This window comes from Camelus ferus, chromosome 12 (genome assembly GCF_009834535.1).
Source record: "Camelus ferus isolate YT-003-E chromosome 12, BCGSAC_Cfer_1.0, whole genome shotgun sequence".
NCBI lineage: Eukaryota > Metazoa > Chordata > Mammalia > Artiodactyla > Camelidae > Camelus > Camelus ferus.
Genome location: NC_045707.1, coordinates 44065777 through 44074788, shown reverse-complemented (window position 1 = coordinate 44074788; position 9012 = coordinate 44065777). Strand labels below are relative to the sequence as shown.

The following is a 9012-nucleotide window of genomic DNA, read 5'->3' as shown; positions in this document are numbered from 1 at the left end:
GCCTGGAGTAATAGTCTTGCAGAAGCGATAATAAATCCTCTGGAGCAGAGCTGTCCAAGAGAACTTTGCAGGGACGATGTAAATGATCTACATCTGTGCTGTCAAGTGAGGTACTTGAAATGAGCACTTGAAATGAGACTAGTATGACCAAAGAAATAATTTTTAATTTTATTAAATTTAATTTAAATTAATTTAGGTTTAAATAGCCACATGTGCTATTGGATCCTGTAGCTCTGGAGGAAGATCACATATGTAGAGCCTCAAGATATCCCTTTAATTTTTCACACTCTGTGTCAACTTTCAATCAAAAATTACCAAGCACGTCAGGACATAAGAGCAAATGACCAAAAGACAAGAGAAAGAAATTATTAAGAAAGAGAACCATAGATGATCCAACTGGATTACCTAAGAATAAAATATTTTTTAAAATTAATGAAAAGATGAGGAATTTCAGCAGAACACTGGTACTAGAAAAACAGAAATAAATGGAAACTCTAAAACAGAATTTAAAACCTCAATAGATGAGTTCAGTCATAGATGAGAAACAGCTGATGAGAAGATTGAACTGGGAGACAGGTCATTAGAAAATATCTGGATTGAAGTACAGAGAAAAAAGAATGGAAAATATAGAAAAGCATCAATAAGTCATCTGAAGCACAGTGAAAAAAACTAACATACATGTAAGTGAAGGACCAGAAGGAGAGAAGAGAGAATGGGGTGTAAACAATCATTCAAGGCATAAGAATTTTCAAAACTGGTAAGAGTCTTCAGACCGCATTCAGGAGGGGCGAGCGATGATGGCATAAGATTCAGGCTAACAGATTCAAACTAATCCCAGAATTCCCTTTCAGATGACTTATATCAGTTCTGGGTCTAAATGAATCAAAGCACTGTATCTCTTACCAGGCCAGTAGAAGCTGGCATAACTCAATGCTCAGTGCTGGATTGCTTATCAGGTTACCCTTATAAACCTAATTAGTTGATCTTATTAGAATAACCACAGTTAGAAAAATTGAACACAATAGAACAATGCATTGAAGAGAATATAAATGAAAATAATGATTTTGTGTCAAACACCTGACTGCCCTCCTTACGACCCTGGGAACTGCCAGCCTAAGAAGGATGTGCTGTTTCTAAATGCTCATTCCCTTCCGTTTTGTTTTAAGACCATAGACTGGACCATATACTTTAGAGTAATCTGCATCCTAGTTCTCCCTTCCATATTAATTGGAAAATTTCACTTATTGTAACTTTTTTTAGGTGAAGAACGCAGAGAATGAAAATACAACAATGAACCAGACACTTGAAATGGAAAGCTAACATAGAAGATAAATATGGGAATGAGAAAGGACCTAAAGGTGATTTAGTTCAGAGAGTTCTGGAGGTTTGGAAGAAAGATGGGTCCAGGTAGAGGTAGGCAAAACATCTCTGCTGATTTTCTTGTTCAGCCAGAGCTGTCCTACCCAGGTTTTAGGATTTTATTGGAAGGAATGTTTCCACTGATTTCAGGAAGGGAAAAAGTAATTTGCAAATTAACTGGTAGCCACTGGTCTACTGCAACTCACTCAGTAACAAAACTGTCTCAGAGAAGTGAACAGCAAAGCTTTATATTACAATTTTGTGAGGCTTCAAAGCAAACTTTTTTTTTGCAGCCCCCAAATTCTCAAGCTTTATCCAGTAGGAGTGTTCATGTGTGAAAACTTACATTAGTCAGATTGAGAAAATTACCTGGATAATTTTACTGGCAAATAAATCAGTAATCTGAAATGATTTCACATGGGACTAATGACACTTTACATCATTTTAAGTACAGTTAAACTTCTTAATTACAGACACTCTAGAGACTTAGAAAAATGGCTACAATAATGGCATGTCATTAATTCTAAGGAAATAGAGCTTCCTGGGCAACACCTGCAAGGTACATGCAATTGCCGGGTTAATATGGACTGTTAGGAATTAAGAGTTTCCTTGCTCTTAAGCCACAGTGAATTCCAGAAATCTCTACCCAGCTGTGCTGGTGTCCACAGTGCTTCATTTCAGTATTTTATATTGATACATGAACATTTCATAACTTTCAGAGGTTGAGAAAATTTGGTACAAGTATTGCGTGTTGGACACAGAATTTCTAAGCAGAGACTGACTCCTCAGAACCGCACATTCTAAACATGAATCTTTTAAGAGAAGGGATACGTGCTTCGTGCAAAAATATAGGAAAAAAAATAAAAGATGGCACTCCCTGTAGAACTTTTTCCTTTCCAATTGCAAAAGTGGAGTAAACAGCAATGCACTTATTTTTTTTTAATCACTTATGTGCCTGATGGACGAAGAAACAGATTTATGTTCATTTCCCTTAACGTTGATCAAATGATCCTTCAGCTTTAACTCTGAAAGCTTTCAGATCTCCCAGTTCTTAGATTTCAGGCCGAATTTTGCCTTAATGGGACAGAAGGTTTACACAACTGTAAGAAGGGAATTGCAGCCACACAGCACACCCCTGTTCTTTAATATCAAGTGGTGATTATAACAACTGACACAGGCCCAGCTGGGTGCCTCGTCCTGGCTTTACACACGTTATTCCAACGCCATCCATCCAACAACCCTGTACATGCATGTTTTAAAGATTCAGAAACACAGATTCAGGAGAAAACAAGAAATTGCCCAATGTCACAGAGTTCGTGGGGGCTAAGCTGAGCCTGGAACCCTGCCTCTTACTCCAAAATGCATGCCTGGATGACAATGACATTGAACTCCACTATATGTTATATATAGTATGTAAATGTATAATATGTAACAATAACATAATTAATATATCATATATGATATATTATGGCCAGAAAAAAATGCTATCTCATTTGAATAATAATACTTTGTATTTACAAAATTCTTCATATCTCTTTGTCATATTTGATCCATAAACTTCTCCAAGGAGGTAGGAAGGTGAAGCTGAGACAGAAAGAGGCTGTGACGTACTCAACATCCTATACATTCTTTTTGCTCCAAAGCCCAAGTTCTTCCCACTAAACCACTTTTCTCTCCATGCAGTAAAAAAAAAAAAAAAAAATAATAATAATAATAATAATAATATTGTATAATAATGTAATAATAATATAATAATGTGTGGAATGCCTACCATGTGCCAAGAGGCTTTGATTCTCTCTGCCATTATTTATGTTAGAAAATCTCCCCATTTCTTTAACATTTTTATGTCCACAGTAATGTTAGTGGACCCACAATCGTCTCAGCTTCCGCTTTGGATTTACCTTTCCATTTCCATTTGTTGCACTATCCCCAGCATCTACACACATTCCTTCAGGAGTCCTGTAGATAATTCGTTTATACATTTTTTGCTATTCCCAGTATCAGTAATCTAAAACAAGATCTCTTCATTTCACACCTGAATTACTCCAGCTTCCCAATCAATCTTCTTTTTTTTTAAGGCTTTATTTTTTGAGAGTGATTATAGGTTTACAACAAAATCAAGAAGAAGGTGCAGAGATTTCCCATATATCCCCTGCCTGCGCACATGCTTCACTTTCTCCATGACAAACATCACTCACCAGAAGTGTACATTTTTTCACCAAGGATAAACCTCCATTCACATGTCATAATCACCCAAACTCCATAGTTTACCTTAGGGTTCACTCTTAGTGGTTACATTCTACGGTTTGGACAAATGCACAATGACATGTATCCACCATTATAAGACCGGTGTTTTCACTCTGTGCTCTCCCCACCCTCATCCAGCAACCACTGACCTGTTTACTGTGCCCGTCGCTTTGACTTTTCCAGGATGTCGTATGGCTGGAGTCACACAGTATGTAGCCTTTTCAGTTTGGCTTCTTTCTCTTAGTCATATCCATTTAAGTCTTCTCCATGTCTTTTCATGGCTTTATGGCTCATTTCTTTTTATCAGTGAATAAGGTTCCCCTGTCTGGATGTACCACACCTACTTCTCCTCACACCTACTGAAAGGCATCTTGATGGCTTCCAAATTTTGGCAAATATGAATAAAGCTCCTTTTAACATCCATGTACAGGTTTTTGTGTGAATATAAATTTTCAGGTTCGGGCAAATACCAAGAAGTATGACTGCTGGATTGTATGATAAGAGTGTGTTTATCTTTGTAAGAAGCGACTGAACTGTCTTCCACAGTGGCTGTACCACTTTGCATTCCCACCAGCGATGTATGGGAACTGCTGTTGTTCTGTATCCTCACCAGCACTTGGTGTTGTCAGTGTTCCAGATTTTAGTGTGCATTGGAATCTCATTGTTGTTTTAATTTGCATTTCCTTGATGACATATGATGTGGAACATTTTTCATATGCTTATTTGCCATCTGTATATCCTCTTTGGTGTCAGTACCTGTTAAGATCTTTGGCCCATTTTTTAATCAGGTTGTTTGTTTTCTCACTGTTGCGTTATAAGAGTTATTTGTACATTTTGGATAACAGTCCTTTATCAAATGTGTCTTTTGCAAATATTTTCCTCTCCTTTGTAGTTTTTCTCATTCTCTTGGCATTATCTAGCACAGAGCAGAATTTTTAAATTTTAATAAAGTCAGGCTCACCAATTCTTTCGTTCATGGATCATGTCTTTGATGTGCTATCAACAAAGGCATCAGCAAATCCAAGGTCATCTAGGTTTTCTTCTACATTGTTCTCTAGGAGTTTTATAGGCTTGCATTTTACATTTAGATCTGTGTTCTATTTCAAGTTAATTTTGATGAAGTGTGTAAGGTCTCTGTCTGGATGCATTTTGTTTTGCATGTGGATGTCCAATTGTCCCGACATATTTGTTGAAGACACTATCTTTGCTCCATTGTATTGCCTTTGCTCCTCTGTCAAACAAAGGAGCTAATGTTATCTATAATAATAGATGTCTATTATTTATTAATTACTAATTAATAAATACTATTTCTATTTCTGGGCACTTTGCTCTATTCCATTGATCTATTTGTCTATTCTTTCACCAAAACCACGCTGTCTTGATTAAATACAAATATTGTCAGTCCTTCAACTTTGTCCTTCTTCAATATTGTGTTGGCTATTTTAAGTCTTCCAGTCAATCCTCTTGCTGCCTCTAATTTTATTTATAATCTTGCTTCTATACAGTGCTTTTCTTTAGCTCTATGCTCTTGAGCAAAGTAAGTTATCTCAAAAATTCTATTTCCTTCCCTGTATTAAAGCACTTGTGTTAGAAAAAAATGCCAAAATTTCTTAAAATTCTGATATTCACTGATCCCTAAAGCATTCTTTTTTCACCTCATCACCTCCCTGCATAACTTCTGTGGCTCCCCATTACTTGCATTATAAACTCTAATTTTTTTAACTTAAGAAAATGTTCTTTTAAATCATATTCCAGTTTACCTTTCTAGCTTCTTATCCCTTTGTTTTAATCATGTTTTACTCCATGAATGTCAAGTTGGTGCCAGGTCGCCCTCCATGTTCTTCCTGCTCCCATGCTTGTTCTCATTAAGCCTTACAGTTGTCCCCACAGAGAGCTCCAGCAGACTACTACAAATAGAAGAATGCAATCTGAGACAATAAAATAAAATGCTAAAATATTTTAAGAGATAAAGGAAGTAACAGAATCAATAATAGGACCTTATGAAATATAAGAAGATTTGAAAAAGAACCGGATTGAGTTTCTGTAATGAAATATGAGTGGCAAATTAAACAGATTAAATATAGATGAAAAGAGAATCAGTGCACCGAAAGATTGATTTGGAGAAATTATCCCGAATACAAAATAAAGAGATGAAGAAGTAGAAAATTTTAAAGAGCATTGAAAGATGTAAAAGCAAGAATGAAATATTCCAATCCCTCTCATAAGAGTTTTAAGAAGTGAGAGACGTGAGGAGGTGATTTCAAAGAAATGATGTCTGAACATTTTGCTTTAAAAATTTAAAAATTAAAGTAATTATATATGATCCAGCAATCCCACTCCTGCACATGTATCTGGATAAGATGAAAACTTTCATTTGAAAAGATACCAAATGTTTTCCCAATGTTTATAGCAGCAATATTTATAATAGCCAAGACATGGAAGCAACCTAAGTGCCCATCAACATATGAATGGATAAAGAAGATGTGGTATATGTATGTGTATATATACACAATGGAATATTACTCAGCCATAAAATGAGTGAATTAATGCCATGTGCAGCCACATAGATGGACCTAGAGAATATCATACTAAATGAAGTAACTCAAAGACAAATATTATATAATATTATGTCTACATCAAATCTAAAAATAATACAAATGAATTTATTTACAAAACAGACAGACTCACAGGCATAGAAAACAATCTATGGTTGCCAAAGGGGAAATGAGTGGAGGTGGGGGGATAAATTAGGAGTTTGAGATTAACAGATATACTCTACTATATATAAAATAGATAAACAACAAGGATTTGCTTTATAGCACAGGGAACTATTTTCAGTATCTTTTAATAACCTATAATAGAAAGGAATCTGAAAAATATATATATATAACTAAATCACTTTGCTGTACACTTAAAACCAACACAATATTGTAAATCAACCATACTCCAGTAAAATTTAAAGTGATTAAAGAAACAGTGATTAGGAAGCTGTTGCAGAAAATAAAAATAAATCTACTCCTATATAGATCCAAGTAAAATTTCAGAGCATAAGAGACAAACAGAAAATATGATATGGAACAAGACAAAAATATAGATGGCTTTCACAACATCTTTAAGCTGACAATCCAAAATTCTATACTCTGCCAACTTCTCCTAACAAAATAAGAAGGGAACAAATACCTATTCCAGAAATGATAAAATTACATGAAATTATGGTTGTCTCAAAAGAATTAAGAATCTGTCACTATAGTCCTTACCTTTAAAGAATGTACACACTGCTGGAGGAGGTGCTGCAGATTGGCTGTCTAATATCATCTAAACGAGGGGTCAGCAAACTTCCTGTAAATATTTTAAATATTCTGTGAATATTTCAGGTTTGTGGATCACACAGATTCTCTATTACATATTCTTTACTGTTTTACATCCCTCTGAAAATATCAAAACCACTCTTAGCTCAGTGTACTGTATGAAAATGGGCTCTAAGCAGATTTACCTGCCGAATTTTCCATCCCTGATCTAAACTCTCAATTTAGCATACAGTGACCTCTACTTTCTTTGCAGGCTTTTCTTTTTCCCCCTTCTTCTTCTTCTTCTTCTTTTTTTTTTTTTTTTTAAGCACTATTTGTTAAAAAATCTCCGCTCTACATTGGATTTTCTTTGCACTTTTGGCAAAAATCAGTTGTCTGTATGTATGTAGATCCAGGCTTTCTTCTTAATAGTGTTCTACAGAGACACTCTATTCTGATGTATTTAATAGAATAAACTATGCTTACTACACACATCAGCAGGGAAATAGATATTGTCTTTCTGGACTGTCCCAAATGCTATAAGATGACCAGGTCAGGGGGCAGTTCTTGGCCAGTGGGATTCAGAAAAAGTTTCTTCTTTAACAAGGTTATGATTTAAAAGTGAAGCAGTCAACTGGAGACTATCAGTTCATATTTATCCTGGGACTTATGATCACATATACTAAGACACCAAAAATTGAGAAAGTTCTCATCCTAAACATGAAAAATTCAGTTGAACATTTGCATTTTGTGAATACCCGAGCAGGTCAAGCACTGGCCTAATTGCTGGGGTTGCAAAGATGCATATAACAGCCACCTACTTGGAGGACCTCTGAATCTACCAAGAAGAGAATTTAGGTGAATTAGTCGATGAATAATTTTAAGTTCATGACGATCAGTTTCAAATGATTGTCTATTAAAAGGACATTGCAGGCAACGTCTAGAGATCAATCTTAAACACTTACCATAAGTCACTTAAAAAACAAAACCAAAGTGCTTCTGTCATACAGATAAATGCTTGGTTATTTCATGATTCTGTTTTCTTTGGGCCATAATTTTTTACTTACACAAAACTTTTAAATTTATCTGTTATTTCCCTCGGGTACTTATTTGTTCAGAAGCAACTTTGTCCTCTTGGTATCAGCCAGTAAGTTCAAGGAGCACTTAGATTAAAGACTGTTCTAAATCTTTCATGCTTTCTGCAGAAAGTGTGGCTGTCTGTAGTGCATGTGTGTATGTGTGTGTGTGTGTTGGGTGGAGGGTGAGGGAAATGTGCATTGCTGTTGGTAGCGGGATGGAAAGATCTCCCTTAACAAACAAAGGAACTGCTTTGTGATCCTAATCTTATAAACAACAGAGAAATCCCTGTGACTTCTGCTCCCAATCATCAATTACATTACTCAATCAAAACCCCAGCGCAGTCACCTTCCGGCTCCCCACCTAGCTAGTTCTACACAACGTAACTCCAGCCATCTCAGTGCTGAAGCAGCAGTGTTAACAGAATGTATGAAGTTGCTTGTGATGCTTCATTCACAGTAATCAGAGAACGAAGTCAAGCGGGCACATTTATCATGGTGACCTCGGAGTTTGTAGGTGAGACATTCCGAAGGGAGAAGATACCTTTGATTAAGTTAAGACAAACTATAATGGATGAGAGTTCTTTTCACGTCCAATAAATCACCAGAGCCTCTCTAGGCTAGCAGGAATAGGAATCACTGCTAAATTAAAACCTGCTGCCATCGCTATGGTTATGCCTTTAGTGTGGATTCTGCCTGGACACCTCTGCAAAGGAAAGCTGGAAAAGGAAGTCTAACCAGTCTTGGGAGGATATTGGTGATTGACAACGATAAAATGCATTGCCCATTGGTCTTATTCAGGACCATGATTTAATAAACCTCAGTCCCTCTTAACTGTGGGATGTGGTGAAATGTCACTGGGCTCAATTTTAGTAATCAGCCCGGCAGGCTGAAATGGCAGTGATGTTGGGACCATTGTGTATGTGAATTGGTCTCTCCTCCAAGGGTCTGAGAGTCGGAAGGTGTCATTTGAAATAAGAAAATGTGAGCCTTTTTGTTTGGGTTTTCTCTGTGTCTATAAATTTTTGAATTTTTTCCCTGGG

The 9012-nt window shown here is 36.2% G+C and overlaps 1 long non-coding RNA gene across 1 annotated transcript in view; it reads right to left on the bottom strand.

The window, feature by feature from the left end:
* Positions 1-4491: 4491 nt before the first annotated feature.
* The window catches only part of LOC116667712, a 237469-nt gene continuing 232948 nt past the window's right edge, over positions 4492-9012 (bottom strand). The window contains exons 18-20 of the long non-coding RNA XR_004324713.1: positions 6864-6945; positions 5367-5513; positions 4492-4837 (exon numbers count right to left, since the gene is read on the bottom strand). This is a non-coding gene — a long non-coding RNA (uncharacterized LOC116667712). The remainder of the gene's footprint in view (positions 4838-5366; positions 5514-6863; positions 6946-9012) is intronic.